The sequence below is a fragment of the Heterodontus francisci genome, chromosome 19 (assembly GCF_036365525.1).
Source record: "Heterodontus francisci isolate sHetFra1 chromosome 19, sHetFra1.hap1, whole genome shotgun sequence".
Classification (NCBI taxonomy): domain Eukaryota; kingdom Metazoa; phylum Chordata; class Chondrichthyes; order Heterodontiformes; family Heterodontidae; genus Heterodontus; species Heterodontus francisci.
Window position 1 is genome coordinate 66,579,337 of NC_090389.1, and position 18,686 is coordinate 66,598,022.

An 18,686-nucleotide genomic window follows, 5' to 3' on the forward strand; every position below is an offset into this window, starting at 1 on the left:
TGAGCTATAAGGTTCCAGGTCTTCACCAACCTCAAGGTCCATACCGTTCTGGAGGGCCATATTTTATGAAAGGCGCAGTAGACCGCCCTCTTGACCGGGAGCCTTGTAGGAGTGTATTGGAGGGCACTACCCAACTAATCCAGCAACCGGAAGTGCATTTTGAGAAGCCCAATGGTCTGCTCAATGGTGGTCCTAGTGAGCAGGCAGCACTGGTTGTATCGCCTCTGTGTCTCTGTCTAGACTCTCGTAGAAGGATAAGTAGCCATCTCTTCAAGGGATGTCCCTTGTCCCTCAGGATCCATCCACGGCCTTTGGGTGTTGGAGTGAAGATCTGAGGCAGCCTGGACTGGTGGAGAATGAAGGAGTCATGACAGCTGCCAGGAAAGTGAGCGCACACGGAGAAAGTTCTTATGGTCACAGACCAGCTGAACGTTGAGGGAGTGGACGCCCTTCCTGTTGACAAATCTGACTGGCCGGTCATTGGGTGCCTTGATGGCCACATGGCTGCAATTGATGCCCTCCACCTGGGAAATCCAGTGATGGTGCCAAAACTCACTGCCCTCTGTTCCTGTGAGGCTGCGTCTGTCATGAAATGAAAATATTGTCCAGCTCTGGCAAAGAGGACACCAGTGACCTGCAAGGTGCAGTGGTGTGCAGCTGTTTGTGAGAAGCCACCAAGGTCCGCAGCTGATCCTTGGAAGGAGCCAGAAGTGAATACATTCAAGGCCACTGTGACTTTCATGACTGTTCGTAGGGCATGGTGACCTTGCGATGTCCTTGGCCACAGATGTCTGTGACCATCTGCCTGGAGAGTTGCAGTCTCCTATATTGGTCATCTCCCAGTAGCTACATCTTTAGCAGTAGATCCTATGCAGAGGGTATAGTCTTCGTGTCCTTCCTGCCCCTTGTTCCTCTCTCCTGCCCTCTTGATGCCTGCGGCTCTGCCTCTCCTGTGGAGGGTGTTGCTCCTCATCACCACTGGACCCAAAATCTGAGAGTCATGCCCCCATTGCCAGCTGCTGCTTTCCTTGTGGTCAGCTGGTTGCCCAATTGTCCTTGGCAACCTTGCCCCTGTATTCTACCCCTGCAATTCCAGGACAGTGAGATCCCATCTCGCACTGCCCGAGCTTGCTGTCCACTTTCCTCGGCACCAAGGGCACCTGTTTGTCAATGGCTGAGTTCCCCGCACCCCCCCCACTCCCCCCCACCGGGCCATTTAAACTTTTATGGGTCGGAGGTAATTTCCTGGGGTGGCCATGACTGACTCCCCACTCTGTAGCCGCCTCTTCTTCACCTGGTCTGCCTCAGACAGTGTGTGTACCCAATGCAACACCGTGAAGCTCTCAACAACAGCCCCCGGGTAACGAGTTCTTAATGAGCTTGCCAAACACATTAACTGGCCTTTAGGAAGGATATGGCGAGATTGTGATCTCAGCGTTCCCCCTGCCCTGGTGAACACAGACAGTGCCAGGAACAGTTTCGGGAAACTGGCATGCAGACTGGGGCCTGTATTTTCGGGTCCCATCCACCTCCATACCTGACCTTGGAGGGGCCTCAAAATTCAGCCCAAAGACTGTTTTTGGTGATCAATAGAGGAGTTTAATTTGTCTAATAAGTAACGGAATATATTGAGATAATTGCCTTCTAAAAATAAACTGGAGACCTTTTAGTTTACTCACTGGAAGTTAGGAATGGTTTCTAAATTATAATATATAGTAGTTCTCGGCTTCACTTTTTTAAAGCAAATAATAAAAAAATAAATATTTAAAAGTTTTAAAATATTAATAGAACAAAATCATATACGAGATGATTACAGTAGTTCTCATTATTGTGAACATAATGGCACAGAACTGAGTATTTCTCTATACACCGTGTTTCCAAAGAAACAAGGGACCTGACTATAAAAGGAATCTGCAAACCTAGTTCTCAAATAATTTCTGATTAAAAAACATAGAAAAAAAAACATAGAAAAAAAAACATAGAAAATCGGAGCAGGAATAGGCCATTCGGCCCTTCAAGGCAGCTCCACCATTCATTATGATCATGGCTGAATATCCAACTCAGTAACCTGTTCCTGCTTTCCCCCCATATCCTTTGATCCCTTTCGCCCCAAGAGCTATATCTAACTCCTTCTTGAAAACATACAATGTTTTGGCCTCAACTGCTTTCTGTGTAGTGAATTCCACAGGCTCACCACTCTCTGGGTGAAGTAATTTATCCTCATCTCAGTCCTGAAAGGTTTACCCCGTATCCTTAAACTATGGCCCCTGGTTCTGGACTCCCGCACCATCGGGAACATCCTTCCTGCATCTACCCTGTCAAGTCCTGTTAGAATTTTATAGGTTTCTATGAGATACCCTCTCACTCTTCTGAATGCCAGCGAATATAATCCTAACCGACTCAATCTCTCCTCATACGTCAGTCCCGCCATCCCAGGAAACAGTTTGGTAAACCTTCGCTGCACTCCCTCTATAGCAAGAACATCCTTCCTCAGATAAGGAGACCAAAACTGCACACAATATTCCAGGTGTAGCCTCACCAAGGCCCTGTATAATTGCAGCAAGACATCCCTGCTCCTGTACTCAAATCCTCTCGCTATGAAGGCCAACATACCATTTGCCTTTTTTACCGCCTGTTGCACCTGCATGCTTACCTTCAGCGACTGGTGTACGAGAACACCCAGGTCTCGCTGCATATTCCCCTCTCTCAGTTTATAGCCATTCAGATAATCTACCTTCCTGTTTTTACTACCAAAGTGGATAACCTCACATTTATCCACATTATACTGCATTTGCCCACTCACTTAACTTGTCCAAATCACCCTGAAGCCTCTCTGCAACCTCCTCACAACTCACCCTCCCACCCAGTTTTGTGTCATCTGCAAATCTGGAGATGTTATATTTAGTTCCCTCATCTAAATCATTAATGTATATTGTGAATACAGGGGTCCTAGCACCAATTATGATCAAATGGCAATGATGCAATGAATTATAATAGCTTTAATAAATAAAAAAACAATTCCATATGTGGTACTAATGTATATGGCAGATTTACGGTGAGGACAAAAGACCTTTTGATTACACATAGCTTTGTGTACAAAATAACATGATGCAACATTGTTACTGGGCTTATTTCAGACTATTTTGGTCCCTTAATTACTAGTTTAATTGGTGATTTTCTACTTGAACAGTAATGGTCAATGTATGTGATTAATCCACAGTGCAAAAATAATACATAGCAGTTATAAGAACCAAAAAAACTAATTCCCAGCACGTGCTAATCGTATTAAAACTTTACAGCACAGAGGACAATTCTATCCTATCCCGCTAAAAGGAACAAATATGCCATAACCTGTTTTATTACCTGATTAATTCTAATTCATCCTACTTCCATCTCCATCGTTCCTCTGTTTCTTTCTTAATCTTTAAATCTCATTGGTTAAGGAGATAGACCATTGGTCCTGTCGTCCACCAAGATCTCAAATGCCCCATTGTCCTCATTATGCCATCATCAGCTCGCACTTCCAGCAATTTGCAGCACAATATTTTTTCGAGCTGTAGAGTGCTGAAAGGTTTTTAGCTAACTGGTCATGCTGCGAAATGGCCAATTATATTCACAATATTGAGAACCGACTATAATCATCTTGGATGTGATTTTTTTGCATTACTATTTTAAAACTTTTAAATATTTATTTTTCAATATATGCTCTAAAAACAGCCATCATATGGCGAAACTGATTAATATATATATAGCGATATAGACAATTGTAGTTCATTAAAATAGATGAAGGCAGCAATAAAGCCTAGTATCCTTTTAAATGGCTTTAAGAAAGCAAGGGTTCAACTCAAAACTTGGTTTCAGTTTTGATCTAACATGGAAAGGTAGTAACATTAATGTACCAGTACAACAACAAACTTTCATTTATGTAGCACTTTTAATGCATAAATTACTCTAAGATGCTATAAAGAGCAGAAAAACAAAGTTAGCATAAATTAAGTGTTAGGAAAGCTGTTGTTGAATAGGTAGGCTTTGAGAAAGTTTTTAAAGCAAGCACATGGATGGGATTGCAGAGAGTAGGGTCTAGACATCTGAAAGAGCCACCAAAAAATAGAGGAATGGAGAGATACACAGGAGCCCTGTGATATCACTTTAACAGTTTGAGTGCTTCATATATCATCAAAGGAAGTGATGCCAACCAACATGTGATATAGCAGTTGGAGTCGTGTTAGTCACCTAGTCACACGTTTATGATAGAGATCTCTCGTAAACCTGTTACTTCACAATAAAGAGCCCAATATTGAACTACCATTCAGCTCAAGATTCTTTGGTACCTTATTGCCGAAGAAGCAATAATGAAACACAGAGATAGCAAGTCAAAGGACTCAGGATGAGGCATAAAAGTGGAGGAGGTCACAGAGGCAGGGTGGGACAAAGTCATGAAGAGATTTGTAGTTGAAGATGGGGATTTTGAAAATGATGTATTGGGGGATAAGGAACTGCTGTAATTCATCAAGGAATAGTGTGAAAGGCATCTAGGGCATTGCAGGATAGGATACGAGAAAATGAATTTTGGCTGTGTTGGTGTTTATCAATGATGGAGTTTGTGAGTCTGGTGAGGATGGTATTTGAGTCTGGAGATGTCAAAACCATGAATAAGGATTTTGGTTGCAGCAGATGTGAGATTGCCTTCCTCAGTGCCTATGTTTAGAGGTAGAAATTGTTTTTATTGGTGGTTGGGCAAGGGGTTTGAAGGTCAAATCTGGGTCAATGAATTATAATAACTCAAATACTGAAGTTAGACACAATCTGGTGCAGATAACCTTGCATTGCTTTGACTTTCCTTTCACCAGTTTGCATGATCACTGATAATTGCTACAACTTGGCACAATAAAGAACTCAGTTACCAAGTTAAATTTGGACAGTCTCATCCGAATTCTGGTGAATGTTAGTCCAAACTAGAAAACTGCCAATAGTAATTGGTATTAGTTTGTGAGGCTCTCAGAGAGCTGTTAGAATGGCATGTGTGGGAATAGAAATGTCACATTTGTGTGAAGAGGCATTATTTTGTGCTTAGGCCTAAGGCTCATTGATAAAGTAGTTGGACTATATTCTGCATTTGGCCCATGCTATAAATGGCCTAAGGGTTCCTAACGATTTACACCATGTGCAAAATAGTTGCAATTCTCTCCACAAACTTATTCAATTTTGATGGATGTTAAAAGTTCAGCAACAGAAAAAAAAAAACGCATTGAACAATAAAACCACTATCAACAAAGAAAATACAACTTTTAATTAGAATACATATGTTCTTAAAACAAGTCTTCACATTTCTTTTAATTACATGAGTTTTTTTGTAAATATTATATTCTTTATTCTCCTCAGTGTACTGTTATTGCTAATATTACCATGGTGATGCAAAGCTCCATTTCCCTCCTTTCCTGCTGCTGCAGCAACTGCTAAAATTAAAAACATATTTCAGTAAATGTGAAGCATGATGTTGGAGCAGTTTTGTGGCTTGACTTCCAAAATGCTGACCAGTTAATAACTGATAACTGGAAGTGCTGCTGCATGAGTAGGATTCAGACATGAGTATGAGAATCCAACTGCAAGTACAATTAAATTGCTTCCATGTTTCTGAAAATTACCTCTGTACAGGAGCAGTCCTGCTCTTTTTCTTTACCTTGCTGCTGTTTTCTTTGATTTTACATTTTCTCACGCTCCCTGCAATTCTCTTTGCTTCTATCCTGTTTCTGTCCCTCCTAAATCACTGATCGATTGAAAGCGAGCCTAACTGCACAGCATGTGCTACAACAAGGTGTCCATTGAGATGGTCTGTTTTTGTAGAGAATCCTGATAGCTATTGATAAAGCACACTGTGATAAAAATGTGCTAAACAGAGCACATATTCTTTGAACTTGCTGCTGCCATTTTAAAACACCAGGTGAAGGGCTGCAATTTTATAGATTCCAATGGGTGAAATGCATATTTCTGTAAAATCATTCCCATAGTTATATAAACTCCTGGAATTCCCAAAGAGATGGAAATACTTGAGTATTTGCCTGCGCCTTGAGCTTAAATCAGCTGAACACTCTCCTGCCAGTTCCAGTGTTAGAAATGCTAGATTATTCATTATAATGTGGGCTAGAATCATAGAAGCTTTAAGGCATCGAAAGAGGCCACTTGGCCCATCGTGTCTGTGCTGGCTGAAAAACAATCCACCTATTCTAATCCCACCTTCCAGCATTTGGTCCGTAGCCCTGCAGATTACGGTACTTGAAGTGCATATCCAGACTCCTTTTGAATGAGTTGAGGGTTTTTGCCTCAACTACCCTTTCAGGCAGTGAGTTCCAGACCCCCACCACCCTCTGGGTGAAAAAGTTTTTCCTCATCTCCCCTCTAATTTTTCTATCAATCACTTTAAATCTATGCCCCCCGTCACTGACCTTTCTGCTAAGGTGAATAGACCCTTCACCTCCACTCTATCCAGGCCTCTTAAAATGTTGTATATTTCAATCAGATCTCCCCTCGGCCGTCTCTGTTCCAAGGAGAACAACCCCAGCCTATCCAATCTTTCCTCACAGCTGCATTTTCCAGCCCTGGCAACATCCTTGTAAACCTCCTCTGTACCCTCTCGTGCAATTACATCCTTTCTGTAATGAGGTGACCAGAACTGCACACAGTACTCAAGTTGTGGCCTGACCAATGACTTATACAGTTCCAGCATAACCTCCCTGCTCTTGTATTCTATACCTCAGCTAATAAAGGAAAGGATTCCATATGTCTTCTTGACCACCATATCAACCTGTCCTGCTACCTTCAGGGATCTGTAGACATTGACTCCAAGGCCCCTCACTTCCTCGACACTTCTCAGTATTTTCCCATTAATCATGTGTTCCTTTGCCTTGTTTGACCTTCCCAGATGCATCATCTCACACTTCTCCAGGTTGAATTCCATTTGCCAGTTTTGTGCCCATATGACCAGACCATCAATATCTTCCTGCAGCCTACAGCAATCCTCCTCGCTATCTATCACACAGTCAATCTTTGTGTCATCTGCTAACTTCTTGATCATGCCCCCTACATTTACGTTCAAATCATTACTATATAACACAAAAAGCAGGGGACCCAGTACTGAGCTCTGCGGAACGCCACTGGAAACAGCCCTCCAGTCGCTAAAACACAGTCAACAATTACCCTTTGTTTCCTGCCACTGAGCCAATTTTGTATCCACCTTGCTACATTTCCCTGGATCCCATGGGATTTTATTTTTTTAATCAATCTTCCATGTGGGACCTTGTCAAAAGCCTTGCTGAAATCCATGTAGACCACATCAACTGCACTGCCCTCGTCTATCTTCCTTGTTACTTCTTCAAAAAATTCAATTAAGTTGGTCAGACAAGATCTTTGTTTAACAAATCCATGCTATCCTTTTTTTTATTCATTCATGGGATGTGGGCGTCACTGGCCAGGCCAGCGTTTATTGCCCATCCCTAATTGCCCTTGAGAAGGTGGTGGTGAGCTGCCTTCTTGAACCGCTGCAGTCCATGTGGGGTAGGTGCTTTTTATTTTGACTTCGTAGCGGTTAGATACAACTGAGTAGCTTGCTAGGCCATTTCAGAGGGCATGTAAGAGTCAACCACATTGCTGTGGGTCTGGAGTCACATGTAAGCCAGACCAGGTAAGGACAGCAGATTTCCTTCCCTAAAGGACATTAGTGAACTAGATGGGTTTTTACAACAATCGATAATGGTTTCATGGCCATCATTAGACTAGCTTTTTTATTCCATATTTATTAATTGAATTCACATTCCACCTTCTGCTGTGGTGGGATTTGAACCCATGTCCCCAGAGCAATACTCTGGGTCTCTGGGTTACTAGTCCAGTGACAATACCACTACACCACTGCCTCTTTGATTAACCTGTGCCTTTCTAAGTGACAGTTTATCATGTCTCTCAGAATAGATTCCAATAATTTTCCCACTACTGAGGTTAGACTGACTGGCCTGTAATTATTCGGTCTCTCCCTCACTCCCTTTTTAAACAGAGGTACAACGTTAGCAGTTCTCCAATCCTCTGGTACCACACCTGTATCCAGTGAGAACTGGAAGATGATGGTCAGACCTTCTGCTATTTCCTCTCTTGCTTCTTTTAACAGCCTAGGGTACATTTCATCTGGCCCTGGTGATTTATCAACTTTCAAGGATGCTAATCCCATTAATACTTCCTCTCTCCTTATGTTTATCACATCCAATACTTCACACTCCTCTTCCTTAACTACAATATCTGCATCGTCCCCCTCGCTTAAGAACAATACCAACATCTTCTGCCCCTACACAGTGGTTACCTTTTTGGTCTTTTATGGGCCCTCCTTAGTTATCCTCTTACTTTTAACGTATTGATAAAACATCTTTGGATTCACCTTGATTTTGCTTGCCAATATTCTTTCATGCCCTCTATTTGCTTTCCTAATTTCCTTTTTGATTTTACCTCTCCAATTTCTATACTCCTCTTGGCTTTCTGTAGTATTCATTTCTCGGTGTTGGACATAAGATTTCCTTTTCTGACTTATCTTGCCCTGTAGGCTCCTTTGACATCCATGGGGCTCTAGATTTGGCCACCTCACCCTTTTTCTTTGTGGAAACATATTTACTCTGAACCCCTTGAATCTTCCCTTTGAATGCCTCCCATGGTTCTGACATTGATTTACCTTCAAGTAGCTGTTTCCAGTCTACTTTTGCTAAATCACTCCTCAGTTATCATTGCAGCCTTTCATTGCAGCAGCTTTTTCGGGAGCAGAGTGTGAGCGAGTGAGCAGCTGGGAAGGTCAGTTTGAAAGTAAGCTTAATTTCCTTTTGTTTTCGGCGGAGGCCAGGGGGCTGCTGGGTAAGTAAAACACTATATATTTGGGCGGTTTCTGAACCCGAAACACCACACTTGTCGTGTCTCCCACCCGCCCTCCTCCTCTAACCAAAAAAAAAGGACTCGGTGGGGTGTTTATAAGGTAAGGCTTTTTCTATTTCTCTTTTTGTTTTATCGTGTGATTAGTTAAAAACTTTTCGTTCCTTTTTCATTTAACCAAGTTTAAGATTAAGATTAAAAATGGCAGGAGATCTCAGACCCGTGTCATGCTCCTCTTGCTCAATGTGGGAGCTCAGGGACATGGCTGATGTCCCTGACTCCTTCACGTGCAGGAAGTGTGTCCAACTGCAGCTCTTGTTAGACCGCATGACGGCTCACGAGCTGCGGATGGACTCACTTTGGAGCATGCGCGATGCTGAGGAGGTCGTGGATAGCACATTTAGTGAATTGGTCACACCGCAGATTAGGATTGCTGAGGGAGAAAGGGAATGGGTGACCAAAAGGCAGAGAAAGAGCAGGAAGGCAGCACAGGAGTCCCCTGCGGTCATCTCCCTCCAAAACAAGTATACCGTTTTGGATACTGTTGAGGGAGATGGCTCACCAGGGGAAGGCAGCAGTAGCCAGGTCCATGGCACCGTGGCTGGCTCTGCTGTTCAGAAGGGTGGGAAAAAGAGTGGAAGGGCTATAGTCGTAGGGGATTCGATTGTAAGGGGAGTAGATAGGCGGTTCTGTGGTCGAAAACGAGGCTCCCGAATGGTATGTTGCCTCCCAGGTGCACGGGTCAGGGATGTCTCAGATCGGCTGCAGAACATTCTAAAGGGGGAGGGTGAACAGCCAGTTGTCATTGTGCACATAGGCACCAATGATATAGGTAAAAAACGGGATGAGGTCCTACAAGCAGAGTTTAGGGAGTTAGGAGCCAAGTTAAAAAGCAGGACCTCAGAGGTAGTAATCTCAGGATTGCTACCAGTGCCACGTGATAGTCAGAGTAAAAATGAAAGAATAGTCAGGATGAATGCGTGGCTTGAGAGATGGTGCAGGAAGGAGGGGTTCAGATGTTTGGGACATTGGGACCGGTTCTGGGGGAGGTGGGACTATTACAAATTGGACAGTCTACACCTGGGCCGGACTGGAACCTTGGGGGTCCTTGGGGGTGCTTTTGCTAACGCTGTTGGGGAGGGTTTAAACTAATGTGGCAGGGGGATGAGAACCAACTGAGGTCAGTTGACAGTAAGGAGGTAGTAACAAAAGCCTGTAAGGAACTAGATAATGAAGTCAGTGTGACTAAGGGGAAGAGCAGGCAGGGAGCAGATGATGAATATAAAGGGACTGGTGGTCTGAGGTGCATTTGTTTTAATGCAAGAAGTGTAGTAGGTAAGGCAGATGAACTTAGGGCTTGGATTAGTACCTGGGAGTATGATGTTATTGCTATTACTGAGACTTGGTTGAGGGAAGAGCATGATTGGCAACTGAATATCCCAGGATATCGATGCTTCAGGCGGGATAGAGAGGGAGGTAAAAGGGGTGGAGGAGTTGCATTACTGATCAAAGAGGATATCACAGCTGTGCTGAAGGAGGGCACTATGGAGGACTCGAGCAGTGAGGCAATATGGACAGAACTCAGAAATAGGAAGGGTGCGGTAACAATGTTGGGGCTGTACTACAGGCCTCCCACCAGCGAGCGTGAGATAGAGGTACAAATATGTAAACAGATTATGGAAAGATGTAGGAGCAACAGGGTGGTGGTGATAGGAGATTTTAATTTTCCCAACATTGACTGGGATTCACTTAGTGTTAGAGGTCTAGATGGAGCAGAATTTGTAAGGAGCATCCAGGAGGGTTTTCTAGAGCAGTATGTAAATAGTCCAACTCGGGAAGGGGCCATACTGGACCTGGTGTTGGGGAATGAGCCCGGCCAGGTGGTTGAAGTTTCAGTAGGGGACTACTTTGGGAATAGTGATCACAATTCCGTAAGCTTTAAAATACTCATGGACAAAGACGAGAGTGGTCCTAAAGGAAGAGTGCTAAATTGGGGGAAGGCCAACTATACCAAAATTCGGCAGGAGCTGGGGAATGTAGATTGGGAGCAGCTGTTTGAAGGTAAATCCACATGTGATATGTGGGAGGCTTTTAAAGAGAGGTTGATTAGCGTGCAGGAGAGACATGTTCCTGTGAAAATGAGGGATAGAAATGGCAAGATTAGGGAACCATGGATGACAGGTGAAATTGTGAGACTAGCTAAGAGGAAAAAGGAAGCATACATAAGGTCTAGGCGGCTGATGAAAGACGAAGCTTTGAAAGAATATCGGGAATGTAGGACCAATCTGAAACGAGGAATTAAGAGGGCTAAAAGGGGTCATGAAATATCTTTAGCAAACAGGGTTAAAGAAAATCCCAAAGCCTTTTATTCATATATAAGGAGAAAGAGGGTAACTAGAGAAAGGATTGGCCCACTAAAGGACAAAGGAGGAATGTTATGCTTGGACTCAGAGAAAATGGGTGAGATTCTAAACGAGTACTTTGCATCGGTATTCACCGAGGAGAGGGACATGACGGATGTTGAGGTTAGGAACAGATGTTTGATTACTCTAGGTCAAGTCGGCATAAGGAGGAAGGAAGTGTTGGGTATTCTAAAGGGCATTAAGGTGGACAAGTCCCCAGGTCCGGATGGGATCTATCCCAGGTTACTGAGGGAAGCGAGAGAGGAAATAGCTGGGGCCTTAACAGATATCTTTGCAGCATCCTTAAACACGGGTGAGGTCCCGGAGGACTGGAGAATTGCTAATGTTGTCCCCTTGTTTAAGAAGGGTAGCAGGGATAATCCAGGTAATTATAGACCGGTGAGCCTGACGTCAGTGGTAGGGAAGCTGCTGGAGAAGATACTGAGGGATAGGATCTATTCCCATCTGGAAGAAAATGGGCTTATCAGTGATAGGCAACATGGTTTTGTGCAGGGAAGGTCATGTCTTACCAACTTAATAGAATTCTTTGAGGAAGTGACAAAGTTGATTGATGAGGGAAGGGCTGTCGATGTCATATACATGGACTTCAGTAAGGCGTTTGATAAGGTTCCCCATGGCAGGCTGATGGAGAAAGTGAAGGTGCATGGGGTCCAAGGTGTACTAGCTAGATGGATAAAGAACTGGCTGGGCAACAGGAGACAGAGAGTAGCAGTAGAAGGGAGTTTCTCAAAATGGAGACGTGTGACCAGTGGTGTTCCACAGGGATCCGTGCTGGGACCACTGTTGTTTGTGATATACATTAATGATTTGGAGGAAAGTATAGGTGGTCTGATTAGCAAGTTTGCAGACGACACTAAGATTGGTGGAGTAGCAGATAGTGAAGGGGACTGTCAGAGAATACAGCAGAATATAGATAGATTGGAGAGTTGGGCAGAGAAATGGCAGATGGAGTTCAATCAGGGCAAATGCGAGGTGATGCATTTTGGAAGATCCAATTCAAGAGTGAACTATACAGTAAATGGAAAAGTCCTGGGGAAAATTGATGTCCAGAGAGATTTGGGTGTTCAGGTCCACTGTTCCCTGAAGGTGGCAACGCAGGTAAATAGAGTGGTCAAGAAGGCATACGGCATGCTTTCCTTCATCGGACGGGGTATTGAGTACAAGAGTTGGCAGGTCATGTTACAGTTGTATAGGACTTTGGTTCGGCCACATTTGGAATACTGCGTACAGTTCTGGTCGCCACATTATCAAAAGGATGTGGATGCTTTGGAGAGGGTGCAGAGGAGGTTCACCAGGATGTTGCCTGGTATGGAGGGCGCTAGCTATGAAGAGAGGTTGAGTAGATTAGGATTATTTTCATTAGAAAGACGGAGGTTGAGGGGGGACCTGATTGAGGTGTACAAAATCATGAGAGGTATAGACAGGGTGGATAGCAAGAGGCTTTTTCCCAGAGTGGGGGATTCAATTACTAGAGGACACGAGTTCAAAGTGAAAGGGGAAAAGTTCAGGGGGGATATGCGTGGAAAGTTCTTTACGCAGAGGGTGGTGGGTGCCTGGAACGCGTTGCCAGCGGAGGTGGTAGATGCGGGCACGATGGCGTCTTTTAAGATGTATCTAGACAGATACATGAATGGGCAGGAAGAAAAGAGATACAGAACTTTAGAAAATAGGCGACATGTTTAGAGAGAGGATCTGGATCGGCGCAGGCTTAGAGGGCCGAAGGGCCTGTTCCTGTGCTGTAATTATCTTTGTTGTTTGTTCTTTGTTCTTTGTTCAGTCAAATTGGCCTTGCCCCAATTGAGAGCTCTAACTCCTGTTCTATCTCTGTCCTTTTCCATAATTATGTTAAAACTGACTGAATTATGATCATTACTACCAAAATGCTCTCCCACTGCCACTCCTTCCACCTGCCCATCTTCATGGTGAAAAAGGGAAAGGTTGTGATTATTTATCATTCACTGAAATTTTCTAATCAATGTGAAGCTGCTATCAACACAGCTGATCAAACACTAGAATTCATTTCAAGAGCATTTAAGTATAACTGGAAACACATTAGGCATACAGGATGATTATAGGTGATGCCAGATTTGGAACACTGTGAAATTGGTAACTCTTTGCATTAAACTTTCCTTAGAGGGAACTGAGAACCACTGTTGCCCTTTTTATTATTTTCCCCTGTAACTTGTAAACCAGTAAGTTCATCACTGGTACAAACTCTAACATGCGTTTGATTTCTTCAGAAAATGGCTAAGATTTAAGAAATGATATAATAAAACCTGCAAAGAAATATTAGATTTTCCTCTGTTTTCTCCTTGGGTAACATTCCAGGGATTTCCTGGAGATTCCTAGTGAAGTGGGGAACAGGGAGAGCTTACATTTGAAAAATAGTGAACCATAGGCAGCCATGTAAATATTATGGGAGGACTTTAATGGTATCTCTGGTCATACTTCGCTGTAGATATGCCAGTAAATATCCATTCGGAGGGGTGCTCAGAAAAGGCAGGCAAAACCCTCAGTATCTGAGTGGATTGGCAGTAAGGCCATGGACCCAAAAAAGGTGACATTTTTGCTTCCCCAGAGAGCCTTGCATGTGGAAGCTGGGTGCTTTCATCTGATGCACCTAGTTTTAGGGGTAGAGGCAAAATTGGCACATTCCTGACTTACAATATGCAATTTTGAGCATCCTGGCCTTCAAGAGGACAGTGGTGAGTCAAAAGGATTCAAAGAGCAACAAGGATGACTCTAAGACTTATGACCCCAAATCTCTTCATCTTTCGGTGCAACAATGGCATAAGGATGGTGCACGCATAAGTCACATGCGGGATAATACACTATGCCGGAGTTTCCTTAATCTTTTGCACCGATTCAGTGAGATCTCCACCAAAAACCCTGGGTGCTCATTAACATAGCTTAAACCTCATGTAAAAGACCAGAGAACTCATGTTTTGTGCATTTATATCAGTTCTGAACAGCCTGTAAATTTATGCCCAAAATTTTAGAACGCAACCAAAACTAGTCATAGTTCTGGTGTTTTATGACAATATTTTAAAGCAATTTCTTTTTTATTGCCTTGCTGAGAGGAATAGGTTTCTGTATCTTCCAATGCATTTTTATGACTTCAGAATGAGTTACATAAAAATGAAAAACTTCCACTATTGCATTTTCTTGAATATGCTGTGCCTAATGTGCATAAATGATGGTTGATGGTTTCAAATTTTCATTTTCACATAAAAAGAAGGACTTAAGAAGGAATATGGCATAAGTTGTGTGCTTTCCTTGGGCTGATTTTACAAGTTTACACTTGTTGCCTGCTGTAAAAAATGGCATCTCTTAAGAATATTATAGAATTGTTATAGAATTAGTATTCACAGTATTGTGATTGCCTGGAAGGAAGCTGTTTCTCTCTCTCTCTCTCTCTGTTAAGAAAGATTCCATAGCAGGCAGCCAAGACGGCATAGGCCTGTTATCACTGCCAAGGACATGATTCTAGCACAGGCTCTGGTACAAGATATTCCTAAACCTGATAAGGTGGGATCTCATGAGTAAAGGTTAAACAGGATATCATAGCAAGCGATAAGCCATGAGATGACTTCATGGACTTCAGACGGAAATGGGAGGGATCTACCTTGAATATCTATCTGCTCCTCACTAAGTGGATGATTGAATGTGATTAGCATAAGACAACAAGCAGCCCCTTAGAAATAAGGTACATAAATGCTCTCACAGAAGGGCAAAATGACTTGGACATAAAAGAGCTTCTCAAGGTGGATCCATTCTGGCTCCGGCCTACCACCCTGGCTAGCTCAAGAGCAGAAGAGACTGTCACTGCCAGCTACGGAGATCAGCATCATTCCGCTTCCTCCATCCATTCGTCCAATCCGGGGTCAGTAAACTGTATTGACGAGACTGCCACCATCAGCTACAGAGATCAGCATCCGCCTGCTTCCCCCAACCGCTCGTTCGATCCGGACCAATAAACCGTTCTCACCTGTAATGAGTCATATGTCTTTGCTGCCTATTTAGCTTAGGCATCATTATAATTAAACGGTTGTTTCTTAATAAACTATTTTAAAATCACATTATGAGCTCAACCCCCTTCTTTGGGTATCTTACAGTGCTGATAAAACTGTCAGGAAATTTTGACATAATTAAGATTGTCATAAAGTTGAAAGTAAACTTCGGTATAATTTCTGCTTAAGTCGGATCACAGAAATTCCAAACCCAATGAGGAGAGAATTGATTTGCTTGAGGATGTGGGACATAGTCCTGATCCTTGAATTGCTGGGAGGTAATGTGAGTTAAACTATGCTGATTTACTGTAGAACTAGATAATACAAAATAAAAACAGAAAATGCAGCAGATAACTATCTCTGTGAAGGTTAATATTTTGAATATTAAACTTTAAAATTTGCATTCTTCCTTTCAAATCCCTCCATGGCTACGCCCCTCTTTATCTCTATAATATCTTCTAACACCACAATCCTCCGAGATATCTGTGTTCATTTAATTCTGGCATCTTGAGCATCCCCGATTTTAATTGCTCCATCATTGGTGGCCCATGAGCCTACATGATGCACAACATAAACCCAACAGCTAAGACACTGCATGACCTGAAAGTAGCCAAGACAGCCGTGCAAAGGAGAGGGAGATACTGCGCAAACAAACACAGGATCAGCTTATGTCAAGAAATCCAAACTGCATGTGAGAAAGGAAATCTACATGCTATGTATGAAGGAAGCACTTGTTGCTCCCCTGAAGTCAGTAGATGAAGTACTCACTGAAAGAAGTAAAGAGATGTCTCGCTAGGCTAAACACTACTGTGAGCTGTACTCCTGAGTTGGACATCTCCCAGTCTGCGCTTGACGCTCTCCCACAACTTCCTGTCATGGATGAGTTAGATGAAGAACCCTCTCATTGGAGCTTGAGCAGACCATAGACTGCCTAGTGAACAGAAGAGCACCGGGCAAAGACAGAATCCCAGTTGAACTGCTCAAACCGGGTGCTCCGGTTTCCTCCCACATGCCAAAGACTTGCAGGTTGATAGGTAAATTGGGCATTAGCAATTGCCCCTAGTATAGGTAGGTGGTAGGAAAATATAGGGACAGGTGGGCTTGTGCTAGGAATATGGAATTAGTGTAGGATTAGTATAAATGGGTGGTTGGTAGTCGGCACAGATTCGGTGGGCCGAAGGGCCTGTTTCAGTGCTGTATCTCTAAACTAAACTAAAGCACCAAAAGTCCCATCTATTGCCTCACCTTTATGACCTTCTCCTTCTCTGTTGGAAAGTTGCTTCTTGTTCCACAGGAGATGCGTGATGTCAAAATCGTCACACTATACAAAAACAAAGGCAACAGAGGAGACTGCAACAACTACAGGGGCATCTCACTCCTTAGCTTCATGGGGAAGGCCTTTGTTAGGGTAATACTTAAAAGACTCCATTTACTTGCAGACCGAGTGTACCTGGAAGTGCAGTGTGGTCTCCGTGCCGGCAGATCTACTGTGGATATGATCTTCTCCATACGCCAGCTACAAGAGAAGTGTAAGGAACAGAGTATACCCCTTTACCTTACTTTTATTGATCTCACTATGGCATTCAACACTGTCAGCAGAGCAGGGCTCTACAAGATTTTGGGGAAAAATTGGCTGTCCACTGAAGCTCCTCAGTCTCATCCATTCCTTCCATGACAACATGCACTAAACTGTAGTTTGATGGCTCCACTTCCAACAGTTTCGGAGTGAAGAATAGAGTGAAACAGGGTTGTGTCCTAGGCCCCCACTTTGTTTGGCATCGTCTCCATGCTCCTGACCTTTGCCTTCCCTGCAGATATGGAAAAGAGTCTTCTTGCACACTAGCCTAGACGGCAAGCTCGACAATCTATCAAGGCTGAAAGCGAAGACAAAACACATCCTGATCGGAGAACTCTATGCTAATGATGCTGCACTGGTTGCTCACACAGAAACCCAGCTACAAAGAGTCATGGACTGTCTCTCTCGTGCCTGTAACTTGTTCTCCTTGACTATAAGCATCAAGAAAACCGTGGTCATGGGACAAGGTGTTGCATCTCCACCCCTGATCACACTAAATAACACCCCACTGGAAGTGGTTAGTAAATTTTGCTACCTTGAGTCCAGACAATCTGTTCCTTGATGCAAAGCTTAATACATGCACAGGGAAAGCAGCTACCACCTTTGGCCGACCTGCGAAACACACGAGATAACACTAAGTTGACCCTTAGGACCAACTGATGGTTTATAAGGCCTGTGTTCCCAGCACCTTGCTGTGTGGCTGTGAAACATGGGTGACTTACAACTACCAGGAAAAGGAGCTCATTAATTTCCATCTTTGCTGTCTGCGACACATTATGGGTATATCCTGGCAGGACAAAATCACAAATACAGCAGTCCTCTCAAAGGCAGAGCTCCCAAGTGTGTTGGCGCTAATTAAACTGAGGGGGCTTCGGTGGATCGGACATGTCCGCAGGATGGAAGACGGTCGCATACTCAATGACTTTCTTCATGGTGAGGTAGCCGGGGCCAGATGACCAGTGGGAGTACCAAAGCTCCGCTTTGAGGATGCTTGCAAACGTGACATGAAAGCCCTAAATGTCAACTATCGTACTTGGGAGTGACTTGCTGGCGAAATTGGACATCCTGTGGACTAGTGTGCACTACCACAATGACCAGTTGCTGCAGCAGCTTGGCAACAGCTGCCAATGTTACAAACAACAACTCACAGCGTCACTTGGCAGCTTCACATGGCAGCTTCACATGTGGCACAGTGGCGCAGTGGTTAGCACCGCAGCCTCACAGCTCCAGCGACCCAGGTTCAATTCTGGGTACTGCCTGTATGGAGTTTGCAAGTTCTCCCTGTGTCTGCGTGGGTTTCCTCCGGGTGCTCCGGTTTCCTCCCACATGCCAAAGACTTGCAGGTTGGTAGGTAAATTGGCCATTATAAATTGCCCCTAGTATATGTAGGTGGTAGGGAAATATAGGGACAGGTGGGGATGTGGTAGGAATATGGAATTAGTGTAGGATTAGTATAAATGGGTGGTTGATGGTCGGCACAGACTCGGTGGGCCGAAGGGCCTGTTTCAGTGCTGTATCTCTAAACTTGTGGCAGAACCTGCCTCTCAAGGATTGGCCTTCACAGCCATCAGCAAAGGTGCACCACGAGAAGACATCCCACCTAAATGTATTGTTTGCTGTGTGTCCATCATCTTTCATTGATGGAAGGATGCCAACCAGTGGTGGCCCTCAGCTCTGGAATTCCCTCCCCGTCCCTAAATCTTTTCCCCCTTTAAGACTTTCCTTAAGCCTACCTCTTTCCCTTTAAGACTTTCCTTAAGCCTACCTCTTTGACCAAGC